We start from the raw sequence: 26,861 nt of genomic DNA, 5'->3' as shown, positions 1-26,861 counted from the left end.
CCTATTGAATTCATAGAGAGTTAAATGCCTAACTGCCTTTGAGGATCTGGGCCTAAATGATTCAGGCACCCAAGTCCCATTGAAAGCCAATGGAATTTATGCTCCAAAATCACATAAGGGCTTTTGAAAAATTTACCCTCTATTCCTACTTTATGAAAGCAATAGCAGTAGGCCTGGATAAATTGCACTCTTCATGGGAAACTGAGTTGAGAGCCACTTTAGCTGTATCCTAGTGGAATAATATTGGCTGTAACATTAAACAATCCTCAGTTGACTTAAAGTTACAGTTGATTCAGCTGAAGATCATCCTAGTACCTCCTCATGTTTATCTAAGGCATAAAAGAGGATGATAAATGTAGGAGGTGCAGCAAAACCTCTGTTTCATTGACACACATGCTGTGAGATTGCCTTAAGGTGAAAGGATTTTGGAAAAATCTGTGACCAATAAATTTTACTTTAAATGTGGCTATTCTTGACCACCTGAAAATTTCATTCTAGAAATAATAAAGGTGGCATTAAATCCTACACATCCTCAGACTCTGGTTTCTTTGGCTTAGCCAAATGGTTTATCAAAAGTGGAAATCTCTTCAAACAATTAAGATAATTATAACATCTTATCAGAAATGGCAGTCCTTGAGCAACTCCCAATAAATGATAGAAAGAACTAGAAATATTCATTACAGACTTAGCAATACCTTTAATTGTTTAATGGTGAAAAGTTGAATTTAACTTACAACCTACAATCTAACCTAATAAGTGATACAATTTCTCTGCCATTATATTTTTTCTCATATCTATCTTTCTCTTCTTTTTTTATCTCATAACATCCTGCTTCTGTACTGAGCCCTCTGTGGAGGATTACTCTCCTTCATCTGGTGAACTCTTTATATCTTCTAGACCTTTCTCCTTTTATTCATATTTGCTCCTACAACAGTAGAACACACCAAACAGTATAATTTGATAATGACATTTAATGTTAGAGTCTCTAAAAATATCTTTAATATGAATAAGATATATTCATAGATTCCAAAGAAGATGATCATCTGGTTTGACCTCCTGTATAACACAGGCCATAGAACTTCCCCCAAAATAATTCTTAGAGCTTATTTTTTAGAAAAACATCGAATCTTGATTTTAAAATGGTCACTGATGGAAAATCCACCATAACCCCTGAGAAGTTATTTGTTATCAAATTTGTGGTGCATCTTTAACTGATGTATTTATTTATTTCTTGATGATAAATATTTGCTTACATTTCAGTAGAAGGAGAACAAGCCTTTCCCAGAACTATAGTGCAAAGTTCAATATGAAGACAGAGGAAGTCAAATTGTATAATTGATGCAATGCATACATATTAATAAATAATGGTGATGCAGCATGACATTTCTTTACAGCATTTAATATTGTTTTTTTTTAAATATAAAATTTATTCCCTTAATTTTGCAAAGCTCACACATCTGAATGCAAATAATAATGCATGACCGTGAACAACCTGGTTTAAAATAAACTGTCATCAGAATTTCTGCATTATAAACTCAAATGGATGGTTATTCTGAACCTGGATATCTTGTTTCAGCTGTATTAAATATTTTGGTTCTCTACTGAATTGGGTTTTTAATGCGCTTATTCAAATTTTATGGGAGATATAACTCCTCATGGGGATAGAGAATATGAGGTTTGTTGTTAAAAGAACTGTAGTAAACACTGCAGTGTCAGTTTACTTGTCTATCCTCTGTTCTGACATATTGTGGTTCTTCATGTAAAGGATATATGTTATCTTTTTTGAGAACCTGGAGACTACTTGAGGATCAGTCCATTTTTACCTGGACTGACAATTTGTTTTTTAATGTGCTACAAAAAGCATTCATAATGTAATGCAGCAAGCCTTCCTGGATATGGTTTCCTGAATGTTAAGTGGCCATAAATACATTCCACTGAAAACTGTTTCAAATACAAAACTCACATGCTTTATTGGCAACTGTATACAATTATCAAGCTATCAATCACCATTGACAATTGAAACACACAGTCTCTCCTCATTATCGAAACACATCACTGTGCAGCTTGCTGAGAGCTAGATTGTGCCTTATGCATCATAAGGCATGTCAGAGGGGCTGCACTGCAGCCAGAAATGTTAGGACTTAGCCAGAATTCCTTCTGGGGGCTCCCAGGCAGTGCGCACAGTCCTGGCAGATGTGCTACTCTTGAAGAGACTGCAGCATGTTTTGGCGGGAGAGCCCAGGCCCTCTCCACTGAGGATTTTGACGTTCAAGGCCAGGACCTTGAATTTGACTTGGAATTATGTGGGAAGCCAGTGCAATACCTGGAACATCTGGGTGGTGTGCTCATGGTGTCAAAATATGCTGTTTAACACATGTACCTGGCTTTTACTAAGTGCAGCTCTGGAAACACTGATCACCAGGATACAGGGAAACAACTGCCTTTTGGCTCATATGTAGAATAGGCCCATCATCATTGTCATGTTTTAGTGTGAGAGTGTGTACAAATAGTTCTAGTAACCACCTCCTTGTGTTCAATGACAGAGCAGCAACATGGTGGTAATGAATTAATCAGATAAATGATTAACTGACAATCAATAAATACAAACAATATATACATGTCCCTAAATGATCTAGGGCAGAACATACAAGAGAAGAAAGGGGGACAGATAGAACTCTGAAAGGGATGACCACAGACTCTTCCCCTTCCCCTTCTTGCCTGACAATTTTTTTCTTATTTTGCCATGATTTTGTTATAGACTTTGCTATGGCTCTGTGATCACTAGGAGTGAAATCCTGGCTCCATAGAAATGAATTGAAATTTGCCATTGACTTCAGTGGGGCCAGGATTTCACACTGGAATTCAGTGTCCAATGCATTCTTGCCTCTGTCTGAAATTGACACCTAGGCAGCTTGCTAAGTGGGCCAGGGCAATTGTTTTTTTTATTTCCTGCACTGAGTGAAGCAGGCAAATGGGGAAGCATTTTTAGTCTCATCCTGGGTTAACAGGAAGGGCTTCAATAGCACCGCCCGAGGTGTTCTTTTTTAGGTAACAATGCAAAGCACTTGCTGCTTATTAGTACAGATAGGCAATGAACTGGTGTGGACAATTTTAATTCTTTCAGTATGATCCTATATAGGGTGTTGGCTAAGCTGTAGTAAGAATAGTAAGCTAATTCACTATTTCATTACTATATGTGTCTGAGTTAGTGTCTTCATTAAAATGATAAGTCTCTCTAAAAGCTGCAAATGACAAGTGACCTTATAATGTAACATGGCCCTGCAGGAAAGTATTAAATGTCAGGACTTATGATTGTAAGGATTTGATATTTATGAAGGTCGGTTCAAGTGTGAGTAATATAACATAGTATTAAATTTAAAGTAAGATCTGTGTTCATAGGAACCTTTTAAAAATACACAGCTGCCACTGCTGAAATAGTGCAATGATAGATGATGATTTTTGTAGACTTAATACATATTGTGAGTTTGCAACCCATGTAGGGTTTGTATTAAAAGCTGACACTGTATTTTAATTTAAACAGAGGTAAGATTATTAAAACTGGCCAGCATCCAGAAAAATATCAATGTTAAAAAATGTCCATTTGTTTGACTTTTGCACTTCTTTGTTTTTATTGGTATAATGCATATTTTTTTAAAAAATGCCACCTGAAATGTGCCTAACACATTCAATATTGCTCACTTGAAAATTGACACAATTTGCTTTTTATTTAAGTTCTTGACTTTGTGAGCCAAAATATTTTTAAAGCTCTTCCAGTTAATAAAGGAAAAAGTTGTTCGCTGATGTTCAACGCTCATCAACATTGACTTTATTCAGCTCAAGCAGTTTATTGTTTTAAAAGATGGAAATTGGAAGACTTTCCAGTAGAAAGTGGCATCTCTGTTCAGAATTATTTGGGGAAGTTCTATCTCCTAGGAATAAATACCTCTCTTCTCAAAAGGTGTATAGGGAGGGGAGAGGAACTTCTGTATATTAAATACTGTAAACAAAGAAATTCTCCCAGCAAAAACTTAGATAATTTACTGTTAAGGTTGCTCAACTGCATTTCCCATCAATGCAATCAGTAATAATTTAGGACATCACTAGCTAACCCAAGCATCCAAACCATTCACATACCACCTACTACAACCACGCACAGCACAGAAACGTACAATACAACCTGAGCTCTGACCTTGAAATACTCACACTGGTGGGAAATGTAGACTTTTGAATGTAGAAAGTAGAGTAGAAAGAGGGCAGGAAGTGTTTTAATTGGAAGTAAATACCTCTGAGTTCTATTTTAATAGAAAAGAATAAAGCTGAAATTAGCTTTTCGAAAATGAGTGACAATATACGTTTAGTAAATATTTTATATGAAGGAGTGAAGAAGTTGAAGAGATTCTAGAGGTGGGGAGGTTGTACATCTGTAATGTTCCAAGTGTATTTCATCAAGGGAAAAATTACCTGGTTGTAGTTAAGGGTCTACATTTTATTTGTGCAGATGGTGGGTGGTGTAGGTTTGTATTGGAAATGAATGTAGTGTGATGGCATCTAAGACAGGAATGTGGATGTGTATTATTTTGTGTGGTTGTGAAGATAAATGGTTTGTGGGTGTATTGGATAATATTAAATATTACTGTAAATTGTGTTTTCGCAGATTTTAGTGAGTGCATTGATGGGAAATACATCTGAGCAACCTTAAATGTAAGTTAAGTAAGGGATGTATGTGCGTATGTAAAATAGGACTTTAGATTAAGCCAGCCACTTTTATTCTAACCAGTTGGGGTTAAGGGCACAGTTGTTATTTATGAGGTTTTTTTTACTGTTTTATGTTGTATAGGAGTAAAATGGGTTATGAAAACATTGGTCAGTCCTGTCCTCCAGCTCCATTCTCTTTGGCTGCAGATGAACATAATGATGAGATGAAGGACTAGCTCTCAAGTATGAGAATGAAATGAAGAACGGCCTGCCAGAAACTGGGACTGGACAACAGGGGATGGATCACATGATAAACTACCCTGCTCTGTTCATTCCCTATGAAGCATCTGGCACTGGCCACTGTCAGAAGACGGAATACTGGGCTAAATGGACCATTGGTCTGATCCAGTATGGCCACTTTTACGTTCTTATGAAGCATTTCCCGCTGCAAGAATCATGGGCTTCCTTTCTTAGGAAAATATACATGTTTTTTCCTTTTGATCTTCATACAATATTTTTTTTGTTCTGTTGAACTACACCAAATGGCTCCGAGAGCTAGACAAAAAAATGTCAACCTCTTGCCATTTGGTATGAAATTAAAATAGTATTTTTGTATCTATTTCAACTGCTTCTCTGACAGACAATGATTGTATAATTGAAAGATATCCAGTTGATTAAAAAAAACACCGTATTTTTTACTGGCAGTTCAGTAATGTGAGTTCAAAGACGGCATTTGCCAAGAATGCATAACTCTGTAATGGCCGGCATACTTTTACAAGTGTTCAGTGGTATTACTGACAGACAGATCGCTTTGGTCCAAGACAGATGTAAAATACTTCATTTAACAAATATTTACTCCACAATTGTTGGGAAATGTAGAAAGTACAACCTGACATGTTTGAATATCTAAAGAACCTGTTTATGGGGTATTCTGTTATTGTTCCTACATAATAATCCAAAAAATAGAGCTATAGGGGAGGTTGGAAGATTTAGAATATTGGTAATAGGATACAAAGCCTTTCACATCTTGGTCAGCAGTTCAAAGCTAACCCAGGTTGGTACTGACTAAAAATGATTGTTTCGTGCTTTTGTGACTAGAGTTGATGATAGTTTGTGTGACATTGGTCTGCTTTCTAGCTTCCAAAAAACACCATCATAATTGGCATTCTCAGCTGAAAGAGCAAGGATTGAATTGGGTTGCTGACTTAAAGCACATCCTCATCCTTCCAAGCATAGGCATAACCAGAGGGCAGGAGCCCAAAGATGACCCATAGCTCCCCAGGCTCCTGCACCCCTTCCTCAGGCCATGAAGTGGGGCAGAGCCCACCACCTCTTCCCAGCTGTGGAGTAGCACCCAAGAGCAGAGACTTAACATGCCTTCACAGATTCCTGGAACCTCCAGAGTTGTCAGGAATGAATTCTTGAACTCATCTGTTGTGGAAGAGATCACAGAATCATAGTAGACTAGTGTTGGAAGAGACCTCAGGAGGTCATCTAGTCCAACCCCCTGCTCAAAGCAGGACCAACCCCAACTAAATCATCCCACCCAGGGCTTTGTCAAGCCAGGTCTTAAAAATCTCTAAGGATGGAGATTCCAACACCTCCCTAGGTAACCCATTCCAGTGCTTCACCATCCTCTTAGTGAAATAGTGGTTCCTAATATCCAACCTAGACCTTCCCCACCGCAACTTGAGACCATTTCTCCTTGTTCTGTCATCTGCCGCCACTTGGCACAGCCTAGCTCCATCCTCTCTGGAACCCCACGTCAGGTAGTAGAAGGCTGCTATCAAATTTCTCCCACTAGGCAGAGATATTTAGATAGGAGCTTCTGCAAATGAGTGGGCGTTTTCTCTCAACAGAGAGGCACTGGGAGGATGTAGTGGGTGTCATTGCCATTCACTATGTTGAAGAAGGTTGAGGGGGTTGATTATGGACTGATAGTGTAGAGCAGGGTCATGATAAGTGTTAGTTTAACTGGTTTTTATTTCATTTAATTTTAAAAACAAAATAATGTTGGATTTATTGACAAGAGTGTGAAGTAGTAATAGAGCTTAGCAAAGAGAGGGGAGAGAGTTTGGTAGGTAAGGCTCTGAAATGAGAACTCCAGTTCCTAGGTTTGCCACAGACTCTCTGTAGGCAAGTCACTTAATCTTCCTGTGCCTCAGTTCCCCGTGTGTAAAATGGGGATAATAATACTTGCTTCCTGCCACACTGTTTGTATCTTGTCTATTTATATTTAATCTTTTTAGGAAAGGGTCTATCTCTGATTATATACAGCACACAATGCAAAGAGTAATGATCTTGATTGGGGCCTCTAGTCCCTACAGTACTATAAACAATTGGCTGAGTGAAGTGAGACCCTACACTCAATTTCATGGTACTTCTCTCCTACACTCAATTCAATGATGTTTCTCCATCTGCCTTTCTGGATGTAATGTGATAACTTCTGAACTAAGGTCTAAGTCAGGGAGCACAGGGGATTAAAACACCAGAGGTGCAAGTGAACAGAAGCAGCAAACGGGAGTTTTGCAAGGGAGATAGCTGTCACCACTCAAGAAAGAGGTCTTGGAGTCCTTGTAGGGAGTTCTCTGAAAACATTGACTTACTGTGCAGTGGCAGTCAAAAAAGCTAACAGAATGTTAAGAACTGTCGCGGGGTGTCAGTTCACAGCAGGGGAAAATGCGGGGGTCATTCCCCCCCTCAGTGGCGGTGACTCCCAATTACATGTATCTAGAAAGCCATCCTACCTCTCAGGAAGGCAAGGCCCACTGACCAGCATCCATGGAGTCTTCCTTTTCTTCAGGGCAGTGAGGTCCAATGGCCAGAGTCTGTGGAGCCACCCCATTCTTCAGGACAGCGAGGTCCAGTGGCCGGATTTTATAGAGTTGCTCTTTCCTTCAGGCCAGTATCTTAGTCCCAAGCAGCAGGGCCTGACACCCACAGTCACAGGCAGCAGTGTCTAATATTGTGTGCAGTTGCCACATCCCACAGTAGGCACAGGATGGGGGAGGAGGACCCAGGCCCACCCTACTCCCCCTGGTCCTGACCCAGGGCCCTGTGAGACTGGTAACCTTGTTTTCTGGTTCAGGTTTCCATACCAACACATGCATTCCCTGGGCTGCTTCCTACCCTTGCTCCCTGCTCTGGCGGCTCCTCCCTGGGAGGCAGCCATCCGTCTCCCTTGGTGTCCACAGCTGAGTGGGGTCTTGCAGCATCCTCAGTGTGCTTGGCCTCTGCAGTCTGGAATGCCAGTGTCTCCCTGGCAAGAGCCTGCAGCATGTGTCCGGTCTTCTCCTCTGTCAGCCCTGACTGAGCTGAGCTGCTTCGTTTTATATCCTGTCTCCACCTGGACCCAGGGCTGGATTTAGGGGCAGACAACCCAGGCACTGGGCTTGGGGTGCTGTTTTTGTTGCTAGCAACAAAAGGGAAAATAGAATGTTTGAAGTAAAATATTTCAAGTGTTCCGTACGTGGATTCATTTTTCACTAACCTCCTAGAATGCTCTGGACCTTTGTAGAATTTCATGGAACTTTCCACACTCTCTGAAAACTACATTTTCTGTGAAACTCCTAGAACGTAGTCAACCATGCCTTCATGGGTATATAAAGGATGGAGTGTCACCAGTCAGTCAGTGAGATATAAGAACAAAGTGAGAGCCCAACTGCAATATTTTATTGTGTAATTGTGAAAGTGTACTTGTGTTTTAAGACTTGAAGAGTGTAAGTAGCAACTAATAAAGGACATATTTAATAAGATGCCAGAGATATCTATCGAACCCCTATCTACACAATGATATAAAAGAAATACTGTTAGTTCTTTTGCCATGCTTAACACATAATGTTTGATGACTTTCTAAGACTGCAGAACATAGATTTTTGCTCTCCCTAGTACTGTCTGTTTCTCCTGTGAAGAGGCAGCTGCCCCACACTAGCATAAAAGGGGTTAAAAGCAGCCCTAGGGAAGCAGCATCAGAGGCAGCCAATTAGAAAGGGTCTGAAAGGAGCAGCCAGTCATGGCCCAGCAGGCTAAAATAAGAAGGGCTGCAGAGCAGAGCAGAGGGAGTCACTCCTTGGAGCCAGAGGAAGGGGTAGACTGGCTGCCTTAGAATCATAGAATATCAGGGTTGGAAGGGACCTCAGGAGGTCATCTAGTCCAACCCCCTGCTCAAAGCAGGACCAATCCCCAATTAAATCATCCCACCCAGGGCTTTGTCAAGCCTTTGAAGGCTGAGGGCAGCAAACACCCTGTACATAGCAGTGATGTAGGCTGATGCTTCTACACCTGCCTACAGGTGCTCCTGTGTGCTCCTACACCTACAGGCTGAGGCCCTATGGCTAGGGCAAAGAGGTGCTGGGGCCATGGGGAAGTGGCTCAGGGGAGGAGGAAGAGGATGCAGTAAGTGACTGCTATCTGTGGGATCCCTGGGCCAGGACCCAGAGTGGACTGCAGTTCCTCCAGAAGGGGGGAACATGGAGTGTGGCACAGCTGGAGGGCAATGTCATGAAGAGGACGCCGAGGTCCTGGGAGTGATATGGGTCCAAGAACTGAGGTGACAGTGGGTGAGACACCACCAGCAGAGGGTTCAGTGCTAATTCCCTGGACAGCCAGCAGGAGGCACCGTAGTGGTGAGTTGCACCCCATCAAACCCATCATAGAAATTAAAAGATTCCTCCAAAGAAGCCTTCAGGAGCTCAGTATAGGAAGCAAAAAGCTCAATTGTAATCTAGTTTGCAGCAAGGGCAAATTTGATGGGAAAATATCTGAAACAGAACAGCATAGACTGGGCTTTAGTCAGTAGTAATCATCCCAGTACAAAGAAATTGAGGAGCGAAGCGTAAATGATGGAAGTCCTATTACTAAGAAATTAGCAGATTTACCTGAAGATAAAGAATGGAAATGTGAGGAAAGTGATTGTCCTAATTTCCTGGCTGCATAAAAGAGTGATGATAAAGAAGAATGTGGCTCACATGAAAAGGAGAGTAATGACAAAGAAAAATCTGGTTTACATGAAAAGGAGAGAAACAATAAAGAAGAATCAGCCTCTCATGATGACAGAAACAGCAGTGAGAAAAATTGCACACCACAAATCGATACATCAGATCCTGCTTTATGGCTGGAGATCCTAAACTCTGCCGATATTGATCATACAATTTTGAATGGTCCAGGCAAAATCAAGGATACGATGTTTCCAGTAAATGAGCAGCAGTGACCCTTCTCAAAGTCACACTACGAAAGAGTGATCGAGAATGGTGAGAAACTGAATCTGCATTGGCTAGTTTACTCAAAAGCAACTGACAAAGTGTTATGTTTTTGTTGCAAAATATTTGACAAGAATACCAAATTGTTGCTTGGGCTTTCCAGCTATAATTACTGGCATAACTTAGCTGATGGGTTAAAACAATATGAAAAGTCACCCGGCCATTTTATCGCCTACTCCAAATGGATGGTGGTTGAGTGCAGGCTCAAGCCCAATAAATGCAGATGAAGAAAACCAGTGCATTATTAATGTTGAAATCCAGCATTGGAGGAACATGCTTGAGTGTCTGATCTCAATTACCCGCTTCCTTGCAAAGAATAATTTGGTATTCCAGGGCTCATCAGGTAAGTTGTTCACCGACCATCATGGTAATTTCCTCGGTTTGGTCGAGCTCCTGGGGAAATATGATGATGTTATGCATGAGCACCAATGTTGAACAATTTATAAAGAAGCTATAGACCATTACTGCAGCAAAAAAATTCAAAACTAATTGATTGACCTTATGGCAAGGAAGCTGCTTGATAACTAAGGCTACATTTTAGTCATGGGCATTTGTGGTAAAAGTCATGGACAGGCCATGGGCAGTAAACAAAAATTCATGGCCTGTGACCTGTCCATGATTTTAATTTAACCCCTAACTAAAACTTGGGCAGGGGGCCATGGATGCTCTGAGGGAGGCAGTCTGGGGGCACCGCGGGTGCTGGGGAAGGTGGTCTGGGACCCCGCTGGTGCTGGGGGGAGGGCTGGGCCATGGCGTGTGGTCCGGGACCCCAGCTGGTGCAGGGAGACAGGTTGGCAGGGCTCGCAGGGGCTCCCTATCCAGCTCCACATGTTCCTGCAGCTCCTAGGTGGTGGAGGGCCTAGGGGGCTCTCCCCACTGCTCCCACCACAAGTGCCAGCTGCGCAGCTCCCATTGGCCTGGAACTGCAGCCAATGGGAGTTGCGGGGGCGGGGCCTGTGGGTGCCGGCAGAGCATGGAGCCCCCTGGCCTCTCCGCCTAGGAGCTGTAGGGCCATGCCAGTGGGAGCCGGGGAGCCCCCCCAACCAGAAGTAAGTGCCCTCCCATACCTACCAACCCCCTGCCTCTAGCCCTGAGCCCCCTGCCACACAACCAAACTGCTGCTGCTGTCTGCCCAGATCGGACAGTCCAGGAGCCAGCACCGGCCGCTGCAGAAGTCATGGAGGCCACGGAAAGTCACAGAATCCATGATTTCCATGACCTCCATGACAGACTTGCAGTCTTATTGATAACATATTGATGTGGCTTGGCAAAGCGAAGTATTATGCCATAATAATGGACCGCACTAACGATATTAGTCACAGTGAAAAAATGTCATTTACAGTAAGATTTGTTGATGACGAGGGCTGCTGTATCCAAGAAAAGGAACACCACATCTGTTTCTGGTTTGTGGACGACTCTACTGGAAAAGGCCAAACAGAACAGTTTATGAACATTTTGAATGAGAATTAAATAAAGCTTCAGGACTGCCGTAGCCGAGGCTATGACAATGGCGTGAACATGAAGAGAAGAAACAGTGACGTCCAGGCAAGGATCCTTGTGCTGACTCCAAGAGCTTTCTTCGTGTCTTGTGTCTGCCATTCTCTCAATCTGGTTGTGTCGGATGCAGTGTCATCTTCTTTAAATTCAGTAACTCTCTTTGGAGCACTGAAAAGGATACACATCCTGTTTTCCAACTGCCAGGTGGAAGATCCTCATGGACAATGCTACAAATCTGACAATGAAGCCGCTAAGTAACACTCTCTGGGAGAGCTGCATTGACAGCATAAGGCCAGTAAGGTACCAAGTGACTGAGGTTTATGATGCCTCGATGGAACTGGCACAGTCAAGTAAAGCCGAGGCCGGAATCTGATGCGAGGCACAATGCCTGGCAAACCAGTTCACTGACTTCAAATTTCTGGTCTCAGTTGTGGTTTGGCATGATATCCTATTCAAAGTAAATGCTGTAAGCAAGGCATTACAAACTCAGTCAACGGTCATCGCGACCGCTACTGTTTAGGTCAAAAGCTGCCTTGATTTCATTGTGGGTTACAGAGACAATGGATTTGAAGAAGCCATCACTGCTTCCAAAAAAATGATGGAAAATGCAGTTGATCCGGTCTTCGAGGAAACTTGTGTTCATCAGAAGAAGAGATAGTTTGATTCTGAAGGCAGAGATGAGGTTATGGGAAGCTTGGAATTAAAATTCAAGAGGGTTTTTTTTTTTTTTTTGCTTGCTCATTGATACTGCTTGAGTGTCCATCAAAGAAAGGTTTGGAAAAATGAAGTACCACGAAAAGTCCTGAGGGATTTTTATGACCTTAGTAAGCTGCTGGCAGATGGGAAAACACTCTTGAACAATTGTATAGACATTCACTGAACATTACTCATGGGGTATTTTTGGATGTCAATGATAAAGACCTCTATGTCGAATTGGACAACATTCATCATATTTTGCAACACGGGAAGCATTCTCCACTCAAAACTCTCCAATTCATTCAGGATGCAGAGATGAAGGACATTTTTCCTAATATGTGGAGCTTTGAGGATTCTGCTCACACTGCTGGTCACAGTCATGAGTGCTTAGTGCAGGTTTTTGAAGCTCAAGCTCATTAAAATATATCTTTGATTGACGATGGCCTATGAGAGACTGACATTACTTGACATCACTGTTTTATCACTTGAAAATGCCATTGGCCAGTCTTTGGATCGCTTTGACGCTGTGCTTCAGTTCGTGAGGGCAAAGGTGAGAACAGCAACCTTTTGAAGTAAATGATTAGGGTTAACATGCTAAGGCTGTCACCTACTGTAACACTATTTAATACTGGTCCACCCAATGTGGGTGCACAGTTCAAATTCTTGATGTTAGCACATTTCAATTATTCTTAAAATTAAAAAGTGTCTATCAACTTAGAGGAAACAATTTTGTTATTTTATTTTTTATTTATACATGGCATGAATAAATACAGATTTACAGAACCGAGCATGCAAATTTATCATCTTATATGACAGGGATAAATCATGCATGCAAATTATGTATCAAATTCGTGAAATGGGCTACAAATGCAATAAAAAATAAAGTATTCAAAAGTTTAACAAATGGAGTGGGGTGGGGGTGCTGAAGATGCTCCTCGCCTGGGGTGCCATTTGGAGTAAGGCTGGCCCTGCCTGGAGCATGTGCACCAAGGGCAAGGCGGCATAGCCTGTTGGGCCCAAAGTGATTGGTTAACCCCCTTTGGGCCAGTGTGGGGTTGGTACATCCTGTCTCAGGAGCCATTAGGAAAGCAATAGTTAGTAAGACAGTAAATATCATAATACAACTATATCAATGCATGGCACGTCCACACCTTGAATACTTCATGCAGTTCTGGTCACCCCATCTCAAAAAAGATCAATTAGAATTGGAAAAGGTCCAGAGAAGGGTAACAAAAATGATCAGGGGTACAGAACAGCTTCCATATAAGGCTAGATTAAAAAGATTGAGACTATTCAGGTCGGAAAAGAGACGAAGGGGGGATACGATAGAAGTCTATGAAATCTTGAATTGTGTGGATAAAGTGAATAAGGAAGTGTTATTTACCTCTTCACAAAACACAAAAACCAGGGATCACCTGATGAAATTAATAGGAAGCAGGTTTAAAACAAATGTAAGGGAGTATTTCTTCACACAATGCACAATCAACCTGTGGAACTCATTGCCAGGGAAGTCCAAAAGTATTATGGGGTGTCATAAATATAAAGGGAAGGGTAACCACCTTTCTGTATACAGTGCTATAAAATCCCTCCTGGCCAGAGGCAAAATCCTTTCACCTGTAAAAGGTTAAGAAGCTAAGGTAACCTCGCTGGCACCTGACCCAAAATGACCAATGAGGGGACAAGATACTTTCAAATGTCGGGGGGGGGGGGTGGAACAAAGGGTTCTGTCTGTCTGTGTGATGCTTTTGCCGGGAACAGATCAGGAATGCAGCCTTACAACTCCTGTAAAGTTAGTAAGTAATCTAGCTAGAACATGCATTAGATTTTATTTTGTTTAATGGCTGGTAAAATAAGCTGTGTCTTTTTGTAACTTAAGGTTTCGCCTAGAGGGATTCTCTATGTTTTGAATCTGATTACCCTGTAAGTTATTTACCATCCTGATTTTACAGAGGTGATTCTTTTACCTTTTCTTTAATTAAAATTCTTCTTTTAAGAACCTGATTGATTTTTCATTGTTCTTAAGATCCAAGGGTTTGGGTCTGTGTTCACAAATGGTGAGGATTATTATCAATCCTTCCCCAGGAAAGGGGGTGTAGGGCTTGAGAGGAATATTTTGGGGGAAGATGTCTCCAAGTGGTCTCTTTCCCTGTTCTTTGTTTAAAACACGTGGTGGTGGCAGCATACGGTTCAAGGACAAGGCAAAGTTTGTACCTTGGGGAAGTTTTTAATCTAAGCTGGTAAGAATAAGCTTAGGGGGTCTTTCATGCAGGTCCCCATATCTGTACCCTAGAGTTCAGAGTGGGGAAGGAACCTTTACATGGGGTTAAAAAAGAATTAGATAAAATCATGGAGGATAGGTCCATCTAGGTCTATTAGCCTAGATGGTTAGGGACACAGCTCTATGCTCTGGATATCCCTAAGCCTCTGAATGCCAGATCCTGGGACTGTGTGACAGGGGATGGATCAGTCAATAATTTCCCTGTTCTGTTCATTCCCCCTGAAGCACCTGGCATGGCTACTGTCGGAAGACAGGATACTGGGTTAGATGAACCAGTAGTCCGACCCAGTATGGCCATTCTTATGTTCTCCAGGTGAAGGAGGAGCAACTACATGACTGATGGGGTAAGTTTGCTGTCCGTTAGTTTGTTGTTGTGTGCTTGCTTGTTTGCTGAGTGTCTACTTGATTGACGTTTATAGTGTGGTGTGTTTGTGGGGGCTGTGTGCCGAGCCTAGTAGCCTGCTAGGCAAGGCTGAGAGTTTCCCAACAAGGTGCTAGCCTGCCATCCTTTGATCACTAATTGTTTTAGGATCTCTTGACAAGGCAGCAGAGCTAACTCAGCAAGAATAGGGAGTTTTAAAAAGCCAGCTCCTGTTCGACCAGAGAAGCTTGAGAACAGGGGAATTTTTGAGAGGGAGTTTAGAGAAAGAGCATCAGAGCCAGGTACACTTAATAAACATTCTCTAAACCAGTGGTGGGAAACCTGAGGCCTGTGTGCTGCACGCGGCTCATCAAGGTAATCCACTGTTAGGCTATGAGACAGTTTGTTTACATTGACTGTCCACAGGCACAGCCCCCCACAGCTCCCAGTGGCCACGGTTCACCATTCCAGGCCAATGGAAGCTGCAGGAAGCAGTAGCCAGCATATCCCTGCAGTAAAAAGTGATGGAACCATGGCTCCCTGGCCCCACCCTGTTCCGGAACCCCTAGTAGGTGGTCTACTATGCATTTGGTGCAAGCAACCCAGGGCCCTCAGGGACTGAGTACAGGCTCTGGAGACCAGAGTGACTGAACTTGAGGAGCTAAGGGAGACAGAGAAGTATGTAGATGAGACTTTCTGGGACACAGTAGTACAGTGCTGCCCCCTGTCTGACAGCCTCTATGCTGTTGAGAATGAAAATCCAGGGGAAGGAGAATGCCAAGCTGAAGTGGAGGAAAATGATCCCATGGTTAGGACACTTCTTCCAGATGATGTCATGGTACTCTTGCACTGAGAAAACCTCTCTGAAGCAGGGGACCCCAGTTATGAGGGAGAGACAGATAATAGTAATGGGTGATTTGATGATTGGAAATATAGATTGTTGGGTTAGTGATGACTGAGAGAACTGCATGGTGAATTGCCTGCTGGGTGCAAAGGTTGTGGGCCTCTCTAGACATCTAGACAGACTTATTTGCAGTGCTGGGGAGGAGCTGGTGGTTGTGGTACATATAGGTAACAGTGACACAGGGAAAGGTAGAAGAGAAGGAGGCCAAATTTAGCCTGCTTGGTAAGAGATTAAAGTCCAGATTATCTGAAATGCTTCCAATTCCACATGCAAGGCCAGACAGACAGAATGTGTGGATGAGACAATTGTGTTTGGAGAAGGGATTTAGGTTTATTAGGAACTAGAGAACCTTTTGGGAAAGGAGGGGCCTATACAGGGAGGATGGACTTCACCTAAAGCAACATGGAACCAGATTGCTAGTATGTAAAATTAAAAAGGCGGTAGAGGAGTTTTTATACTAAGGGCTGGGGAAAAGCCGACAGGTGAGGCAGAGCACATGATTTGAACAGATACATCCCTTATGGGAAGCTTTATTAGAGGAGATACTCTGTATCCTCGTAAAGAGGAGAGAATAGAAGTTGATAAAGTACAGATAAGAAGTGAAGAGAAACAATCAAACACAAAAGAGTCCCATTCAATTACATTATATGAACGCAGACAACTAAATATTGACAAATTTTGTAAGTGCTTGTATACAAATGCTGTAAGTCTAGATATTACAATGGGTGAACTTGAATGAATAATAGGCATGACAGAAACGTGGTGGAATGATGATAATCAATGGGATATGGTAATACAAGGGTATAAATATATAGAAATGACAAAGTTGGGTGTGTCAGTATATGTGAGAGAAATCATAGTCAAATATAGTAAAAATCTTAAATGAATCAAACTTAACCACAGAGTCTCTATGGGTAGAAATTCCATGCTTGATTAATAAGAGAATAGCAGTAGAACTATGACACTGCCCACCTGACCAGGATGGTGACGGTGATTGTGAAATGCTCAGGGAGATTAGAGAGCTACACAAGCAGAAAACTCAAAAATAATGGAAAATTTCAGCTACCCCCCCATTCACTAGGTACATGTCACCTCAGGCTCGATGCAGAGATAAAGTTTCTAGACACCATTAATGACTGCTTCTTGGAGCAGCTAGTCCTGGAACCCACAAGGGGAGAGGCAATTCTTGATTTAGTCATAAGTGGCACACATGGTCCAAGAGGTACATATAGCTGAACCTTGGTAATAGCAACCATAATGTAATTAAATTGAACAACCTTGTAGTGGGGAAAATAGCAAAAAAACCCCACCACAATGGCATTTATCTTCAAAAAGGGAAACTACACAAAAATGAGGAAGCTTGTTAAATGGAAATTAAAAAGAACAGTCACAAGAGTGAAATGCCTGCAAGATGCACCATACTAGAGAGTCAACTAAATGTGTATAAAACAAAGCAAAACAAACAAACACAGTAAGAGGACCAAAAAAATGCCACTATGGCTAAACAACTGAATAAAAGGGGCAGTTAGAGATAAAAAGACATCCTTTAAAAATTGGAAATCAAATCCTACCGAGATAAATAGGAGCATAAACTCTGATAAGTCAAGTGTAAAAATATAATTAGGCAAGCAAAAAAAAAAAATTAAAGAGCAACTAGCAACAGACACAAAAGCTAACATCATTTTTTTTAAAGTACATCAGAAGCAGGAAGCCTGTCATACAATCAGCAGGGCCATTGGATGACTAAGCTGCTAAAGGAGCACTCAAAGAAGACAAGGCCATTGTAGAGAAGCTAAATGAATTCTTTGCATTGTTCTTCACTGCAGAGGATGTGATGGAGATTACCACACCTGAGACATTCTTTTCAGGCGATAAATCTGTGGAACTATCACAGATTGAGGTGTCAGTAGAGGAGGTTTTGGAACATATTGATAAACAAAACAGTAATAAGTCACCAGGGCCAGATAGTATTCACCCAGAGTTTTGAAATAACTCAAATATTAAATTGCAGCACCACTAACTGGGGTATGTAATCTATCACTTAAATCAGCCTCTGTACCAGATGACTGGAGGATAGCTATGACAATGATTTTTTTAAAAAGGCTCCACAGACGATTCTGCCAATTACAGATTGGTAAAACTAATTTCAGTACCAGGCAAACTGGTTAAAACTACAGTAAAAGGCAGAATTGTCAGACACATAAATGAACATGATATGTTAGGGAAGAATCAGCACAGCTTTTATAAAGGGAAATCATGCCTCACCAATCTATTAGAATTCTTTTAAGCTGTCAGCAAATATGTGGACAGGAGAGATTGAGTTGATATAGTGCACTGGGACTTTCAGAAAGCCTTTGACCAGGTCCCTCACCAAAGGCTCTTAAGCAAAGTAAGCAGTTATGGAATGGGTATGTCTACACTATGAAATTAAGTCAATTTTTAGAAATCCATTTTATACAGTCAATTGTGTATGTCCCCACTAAGTGCATTAAGTCGGTGGAGTGCATCCTCAATACTGTGGCTAGCATCGACTCACAGATTAGTGCACTGTAGGTAGCTATCCCACAGTTCCCGCAGTCTCTGCTGCCCATTGGAATTCTGGATTAAGCTCCCAGTGCCTGATGGAGCAAAAACATTGTCGCAGGTGATTTTGAGTACATGTCGTCAGTCTCCCCTTCTTCCGTGAAAGCAACAGCAGACAATCATTTTGTGCCTTTTTTCCTGGGTTACCCGTGCAGATGCCATATCACAGCAAGCATGGAGCCCACTCAGCTCACCGCTGCTGTTGTGAGCATTGTAAACACCTCGTGCATTATCCTGCAGTATATGCAGAACTTGGCTAAGAAATGCCAGCACGAGGACGACTGTGAGGAGGACATGGACACAGACATTCCTGAAAGCACGGGCTGTGGCAATTGGGACATCATGATGGCAGTGGGGCTGGTTGATACAGTGGAACGCCGGTTCTGGGCCCGGCAAACAAGCACAGACTGGTGGGACCGCATAGTGTTGCAGGTATGGGATGATTCACAGTGGCTGCGAAACTTTTGCATATGTAAGGCCACTTTCTTTTAACTTAGTGAGTTGCTTTCCCCCGCCCTGAAGCACAGGAATACTAATATGAGAGCTGCCCTGATAGCTGAGAAGCTAGTGGCGATAGCCCTGTGGAAGCTTGAAACGCCTGACTGCTACCGGTCAGTCGGGAATCAATTTGGAGTGGGCAAATCTACTGTGGGGAACTGCTGTGATCCAAGTAGCCAGTGCAATCACTGACCTTCTGTTATAAAGAGTAGTGACTCTGGGAAATGTGCATACTGGATGGCTTTGCTGCAATGGGGTTTCCTAACTGTGGTGAGGCGATAGACAGAATGCATATCCCTATCTTGACACCAGACCACCTTGCCAACCAGTACATAAACCACAAGGAGTACTTCTCAATGGTACTGCAAGCAGTGGTGGATCACAAGGGATGTTTCACCAGCATCAGTGTGGGATGGCCAGGAAAGGTGCACGACGCTCACATCTTTAGGAACTCCAGGCTGTTTGAGCAGCTGCAAGAAGGGACTTATTTCCCAGACCAGAAAATTACTGTTGGGGATGTTGAAATGCCAATAGTTATCCTTGGGGACCTAGCCTACCCCTTGCTCCAATGGCTCATGAAGCCGTACACAGGCAGCCTGGACAGTAGTAAGGAGCAGTTCAACTATAAGCTGAGCAAGTGCAGAATGGTGGTAGAATGTGCCTTTGGATGTTTAAAAGCTCGCTGGTGCTGTTTGCTGACAAGGTTAGACCTCAGCGGAACCAACATTCCCATTGTTATTGCTGCTTGTTGTGTGCTCCATAATATCTGTGAGAGTAAGGGGCAGACATTTATGGTGGGATGGGAGGTTGAGGCAAATCGCCTGGTGACCGATTTTGAGCAGCCAGACACTAGGGTGATTAGAACAGCACAGCTAGGCATGCTGTGCCTCAGAAAGGCTTTGAAAACCAGTTTCATGACTGGCCAGGCTACAATGTGACAGTTGTGTGTGTTTCTCCTTGCTGCAAACCTGCCCCTTTGTTGATTTTAATTCCCTGTAAGCCCTCCTCCCTTTGATCACAGCTGGCAAAGGAAATAAAGTCACAATTGTTTTGAAACCATGCATTCTTTCTTCATTAATTAAAAAAAGTGAGATAACTGACAAGATAGGCCAGATGGGGTGGGGTGGAGGAGGAGGGAAGGATAAGGCCACATTGCTTATTGTAGCCACACTACAAATCAAAACTGTTTGAATGACAGCCTTCTGTTGCTTGGGCCATCCTCTGGAGTGGAGTGGCTGGGTGCTGGAGCCTCCCCTGCCCCGTGTTCTTGGGTGTCTGGGTGAGGAGGATATGGAACTTGGGGAGGAGGGCAGGCAGTTATACAATGGATGCAGTCTGGGTCTGTGCTCTTTTTGACTTTCCTGCAGCTCCACCAGCCGCCTCATCATGTCCGTTTGCTCCCCCATTAGCCTCAGCATTGCCTCCTGCTTCTGCTCACTGCAGTCACTTAATGCTTTCCTGGCCTCTGCCACTGAATGCCTCCATCCATTGAGCTGTGCCCTATCAGTATGGGAGGACTGCATGAGCTTGGAAAACATATCATCATGAGTGCTTTTTTTCCGCATTCTAATCTGCGATAACCTCAGTGACGGAGATGATAGAGAGAGCATAGAAACATTTGCACCTGTGGGGGGATAAAAAGGGAGAGTAAAATTTAAGATGGTACATTTCTGAGAACAAAAGGGAGATTCTTTCACAGTGAATCAAGCAATTCATAGAAGACAGCACATGTGCTTTAGGTACAAGGGTCGCATTTTGCCTTTTATATTGAGCACCTGCCAGTATGGTGACACATCACACATGGCTGGGCAACAGAATTCAGTTTCCAGGCAGCCATAGTAAGCCAAAGGGTACATGGGGTTGGCTTCTTTTGCCTTCATAACATATGGGAATGTTTTCAAACTGCAGCACCCTCCTTTCCCATAGCAAGCAATGCCAGTTGGGTTTCACATTTAAAAGGAGGGGCTGTGGTTTTCGGGTGGATGTGCAGCACACACCTCCCTCCACCCCATCGTGTGGCTATTCTCCGGGATGATCCCTTTTAGCCAAGCGCAAACAGCCCAACATGAACAGGGTCCTTTTACTGTTCCTTTACAAAAATTCCCCTGTTTCAACCAGGTGACCATGAATGATATCACTCTCCTGAGGCTAACAAAGAAAGATATAGACTGAATGTTGCTTGAATGTCACCAAAACCCAGGACCATTCGCTGCCATGCTTTGTGCTGCAATGATTCCAGAATACTTTCAGAGTGCCTCCAGGAGAGCTTCATGGAGATGTTCCTGGAGGATTTCTGCTCCATCCCCAGACATGTAAACAGACTTTTCCAGTAGCTGTACTGGCCGCGAATGCATCCCAATTCTTCAGGGCAAATCAAACATTAAACACTATTGCTTTTAAACCCTGTACTGTAGCTATAAATGTGCACTCACCAGAGGTGCCTTCTCCAGCTTCAATGTCGGGGATCCTGCCTTCGGAGGGTATTGGCTCCAGGATGGTGAAAAGGTCCTGGCTGCTGGGGAGAACGGATTCACCGCTTGCCTGCTGCGCATTCTCCTCCTCCTCCTCCTCCTCATCCATAAAATCCTCCTCCCTGTTGCGTGAGACTCCCCCCTTGCAGGTGCCCACAGACAGTGGTGGGGTAGTGGTAGGGTCCCTCCTAAAATGCCATGCAGCTGATCATAGAAGCAGCATGTATGGGTCTCTGACCTGGAGTGACCGTTTGCCTCCTTTGTCTTTTGGTAGGCTTGCCTCAGCTCCTTAACTTTCACGTGGCACTGCTGTGTGTCCCTGTTGTAGCCTCTCTCCACCAGGCCCTGTGAGATTTTGGCAAATATATTTTCATTTCTGCTTTTTGATCGGAGTTCTGCCTGCACAGATGCTTCTCACCAGACAGCAATCAGATCCAGTGTCTCCCTTTCGGTCCATGCTGGAGCTCGTTTGCGATTCTGCGGGGACTGCATGGTCACCTGTGCTGCTGAGTTCGCCATGCTGACCAAACAGGAAATGAAATTCAAAAGTTCCCAGGGCTTTTCCTGTGTACCTGGCTAGTGCATCGGAATTCAAAGTGCTGTCCACAGTGGTCACAATGGAGCACTCTGGGATAGCTCCTGGAGGCCGATACCATCGAATTGCATCTGCACTACCCCAAATTTGACCCAGCAAGGTTGATTTTAGCACTACTCCCCTTGTCGGGGAGGAGTAAAGAAGTTGATTTTAAGAGCCCTAATGTGGCTAAATTCGACCTAACCCAGTAGTAGACCAGGGCTAAGAAGGAAAGTCTTCTCATAGATAAGTAACTGTTTAAAACCTAGGAAACAAAGGTTAGGAATAAATTGTCAGTTTTCACAGTGGAGAGAGGTAAATAGTGGAGTCCCAAAGGATCTGTATTGGGGCCAGTGCTGTTCAACATATTCAGGTTTGCAGATGATACCAAGCTGGGAGGGACTGCAAGTACTTTGGAGAAGAGAATTAAAATTCAAAATGCTCTGGACAAACTGGAGAAATGGTCTACAGTAAATAGGATGAAATTCAGTAAAGACAAATGCAAAGTACTCAATTTAGGAAGGAACAATCAGTTGCACACATACAAAATGGGAGATGGCTACCTAGGAAGCAGGATCACAAGCTAAATATGAGTCAACAGTATAACACCATTGCAAAAAAAAAAAGCAAACATCATTCTGGGATGTATTAGCAGGAGTATTTTAAGCAAGACATGAGAAGTAATTCTTCCACTCTAATCCACGCTGATAAGGCCTCATCTGGAGTATTGTGTCAAGTTCTGGGCACCACATTTCAGGAAAGATGTGGACACATTGGAGAAAGTCCAGAGGAGAGCAACAAAAATGATTAAAGGTCTAGAAAAAATGACCTATGAGGGAAGTCTGAAAAAATTGGGTTTGTTAATCTGGAGAAGAGAAGACTGAGAGGGGACATGATAACAGTTTTCAAGTACATAAAAGGTTCTGAAAAGGAGGAGGGTGAAAAATTGTTCTTCTTAGCCTCTGAGGATAGGACAAGAAGCAATGGGCTCAAATTGCCACAAGGGTGGTTTAGGTTGGAAATTAGGAAAAGCTTCCTTTCAGAGTGTGTAGCGGGGCAGTTACTCCACTCCTGTGAAAAGCTAAGCTGATTGGGGGAAGCAGCCACAGCTGGGGCCACACCCCATCAGGCCACAGCTGGCCCTATAAAAGGGCTGTGAGCCAGGAGCTGAGTCACTCTCTTTAGCTCTGCAGAGAGAAGGACTACATGGGAGCAGGGTACCTGAACTGGAGCAGTGCTGGGGAATAGGGCAAGGGAGCCTTTTTGAAGGCCTGCAGAAGTACTGGGGCTGCAGAGATTCAGCCTGGGAATAGACAAAGGCAGCAGGTCCTACCCTCTTGCCAATGATGAGTGGCCATTCCCTGGATGACCAGCAGGAGGCGGTGCACCAGTGAGTGTGTGCTTCACTACAGGGTGGTTAAGCACTAGAACAAATTGCCTGGGAGGTTCTGGAATATCCATTGTTGGATGTTTTAAAGAACAGGTTAGATGCACACCTGTCAGGAATGATCTAGTTATTATTTAGTCCTGCCTTGAGTGCAGGGGACTGGACTAGATGACCTATTGAAGTCTCTTCTAGTCCTACACTTCTATGATTCTATGATCTGGAAAAAGGGGGGAATAGTGAAGTGGCAAAGTTCGCAGATGATACAAAATTACTTGAGATAGTTAAGCCCAAAGCAGACTATGGAGACTTACACAGGGATCTTACAAAACTGGGTGACTGGGCAACAAAATAGCTGATGAGTGTTGATAAATGCAAAGTAAGGCACGCTGGAAAATATCCCAACTACACATACAAAACGATGGACTCTAAATTAGCTGTTACCACTCACCATAGAGATCTTGGATTCATTGTGGATAGTTCTCTGAAAACAGCTGCTCAATGTGAAGCTTCAGTCAAAAAAGCGAACAGAATGTTAGGAACCATTAGGAAAGGGATACATAAAAACTCAGAAAATATCATAATGCCATTATATAAATCCATAGTACGCCCTCATCTTGAATACTGAGTGCAGTTCTGATCCCCCATCGCCAAAGAGATATATTAGAATTAGAAAAAGTACAGAGGAGGGCACCTAAAATGATTAAGGGTATGGAAGAACTTCCATATGAGGAGAGATTAAAAAGACTGGGGCTTTTCAGCTTAGAAAAGAGATGATTGGGTAGGATATGATAGAGGTCTATAAAATAATGACTGGTGTAGATAAAATGAATAAGGACGTGTTATTTATTTCTTCACATAACACAAGAACCAGAGGTCATCCATCGAAATTAATAGGCATCAAGTTTAAAACACACACAAGGAAGTATTTCTGCACGCAACGCACAGTCAACCTGTGGAACTCATTGCTGGGGATGTTGTGAAGACCAAAAGTATAACTGGATTCAAAAAAGTATTTGATTAGTTCATGGAGGTTAGGTCCATCAATAGCTATTAGCCAAGATAGTCAGGGATGCAGCCCCATGCTCTGGGTGTCCCTAAGCATCTGACTGCCAGAAGCTGGGACTAGATGACAGGGGATGGATCCGTTGATAATTACCCTGTTCTGGTCATTCCCTCTGAAGTGGCTGGCATTGACCACTGTTGGAAGATGGGATACTGGGCTAGATGGACTATTGGTCTGACCCAGCATGTCCATTCTTATGTTCTCATGAACACCGCAACTGATCAATTCCAAAATTTCAGGAACATTCTAGGCATCAGTGGATAGAACCCCATTGATTTTAGAGAAAATCATAAAACCAGAAAAGCTATTAGTACTAAAAATGTTATTCTTTGCTTTCCCTGCTAAGAGACACCTAACAGCTCAGGAGAGGACGCTAAGCCAGCAGGAGAAGAGAGAGAGCGAGAGGATTATGGGGAAGCCATCTATCCCCCCTCCTAGCACACTGCATCCCCAAGCCTGCTTCACGGTGTAGGGGGAGGGAGACAGAGATTGGGCACAAGCCGTCTGCCTGTCACTTCCAATCTGAGGAGAGGAAAGGGACTTGGGAGGAGGAAGAAAAAGCAAAGACACAGAGGCCTGGCATAGGGGCAGGGGAGAAGATAATTGCATCTTGCTTCAAATTTGTCTTAAGTTGTCACCTTGTTGCATCTTGTCTGAAATTTGGGCATTTTCAAAGGGAGCCAAGAGAGTTACGTGCCCAACTCCTATTGACTTTCAAATGGGCACCTAACTCCCTTAGTCCATTTTGGAAATCCCAGCCTTTGATTAGAAGCTGTTTGGGAGCGGTGACTGTGTCCTTGCTATTTTTACACTTGTGGGAGCAGAATTCCTATGGAGGGAAGGCGGAAGAGCTGAAGACTATGAAATCCACAAGGCACCTCTTCGCTTGTGCTTGGTTCTTTTTTCATTGATGTCTCACTTAGCACAGATGTAGATCTCATATAGTCTCCATTCTGCTTCCATCGGTGTTTTGTATGTGGTGGGCAGCTATGACTGCAGGTCGCCTTTGAGGAACATCAACAGGGCAATGTGAGCAAAGCTTGCATGGCCTCTGCTCACACTGTAACTTTTCCATGGGAACTAGAAGCCTTCACTCTCCAGGTTATTAATCTGACCTCTCACAAAGTTCAGTTCAAAAGAAAAACAAAGACAAAAAACCCAAGTAGTGCTGCTTCCTAATGAAACAAGCTACTAGAGAGATGAAAACATGTCCACTGGAGAGAGAGAGAGTCAAGTAATATCAAGCAGTACAATGATCTCCAGCATGCAAGAGATGAGTTTCAACAAGAAAGTTTGCAGACATAACTTCAGAGGAAGGTTCCACATAATGTGTTTAGTTTATTGTTCACCATCAAAGTAGCCCCAGTATCTAAAGATGAGCGGACACCTGGTACATCAGGGGAAGGAGGGAGTGGTTTTGTGTTTGTAGGCCAGATTCATTTTCCCAGGGAAGAGCCCAGATTACTTGGCTGGCTGCTGAGGGACCATGTGGGTAGAAAAAGGCAAGGAATCTTCCCCCACTCAAGAGGTCATAGAGCAAAAGGGCAGCACCTTGGTGGCTGCTTCTCTATGCTAAAGGTTGGAGAGCCCTTCATGTCTTCAGTGCTTTCATTCCAGTGCAGGGAAGGATTGGAGAGTTCATGTAGTTGTCAATCCTCTGTTCTCATTCCCAGTTTTTCCTTACCCCATTGCTGCTCTCCCACTTCCAATCTCCACATGCAGCACTGCATAGGGAGCCCCTGCAGCACATCTGCCACTTCTCCTCGCTCCCTTGGATAGTGGAATCACTGGTAAAGTGATGTTGGTCCATTGACTTCAGTTCCAAAGAAATGTGTGGCAACAGAATCCCGGTATCCTGGCAGCAGTTTGTCCATGAGCCAGCTGAGTTCCTAGGCCTGACATGAGTAAACCTGTAGTACCTGACTTTCCTGATGGTAAAAGTGACAAGCCCTTGTTTTAAAATACGTTTCTTCAAGAACATAGAGTTATCCAGCTATGAATGGCAACTGTGCAGCTGTACCGCGTGTTTTTAATGTGGATTTTAAAATTATATATACCATTGTAATCAGTTAATTAACTTTTTTTTTAAAAAAAAAAGGTGTCTAGATACACTAAAGGTTTTCAAATGTGACTAATGAATCTGAGTGCCTTAGTTTGTGGATGTCAAACCTAAGATCCCATAACAGGGCCTGATTTTTCTTTGCTTCCGAAAATGAGACCTCTTTACAGTATGTCAAGCTGGGTGCTCACAACTGATACACCCCAAATTGCTAGTCACTGTTAAAAAGCTTATTCTTATCCTTTTATACAAAACTCATCTTGAATAACAGATAGGGACAGCAGCAATGGACTGACGTCCAGTAAAAAACGGAATAATCCTCTCATCTGTCACGGTGTGTGTGTGGGTGAAGAACAAAGAGGGGTCCAGATCATTAACCTGACCTCCATCCTAGACATCGCTATTTGTGCATTTTATTACTTGGCTGTATTATATTGTTGTGGTTTGATGCTATCTTTTATTTGATTTTGATTTTCAAAAGCAGAAAGAAAGATACAACAGGAATCAGTAGAATCAGTGGCTATTGACCACTACCAT

The sequence above is a fragment of the Eretmochelys imbricata genome, chromosome 3 (genome assembly GCF_965152235.1).
Source record: "Eretmochelys imbricata isolate rEreImb1 chromosome 3, rEreImb1.hap1, whole genome shotgun sequence".
Lineage (NCBI taxonomy): Eukaryota > Metazoa > Chordata > Testudines > Cheloniidae > Eretmochelys > Eretmochelys imbricata.
Note: the sequence above shows the minus strand (reverse complement) of the source record.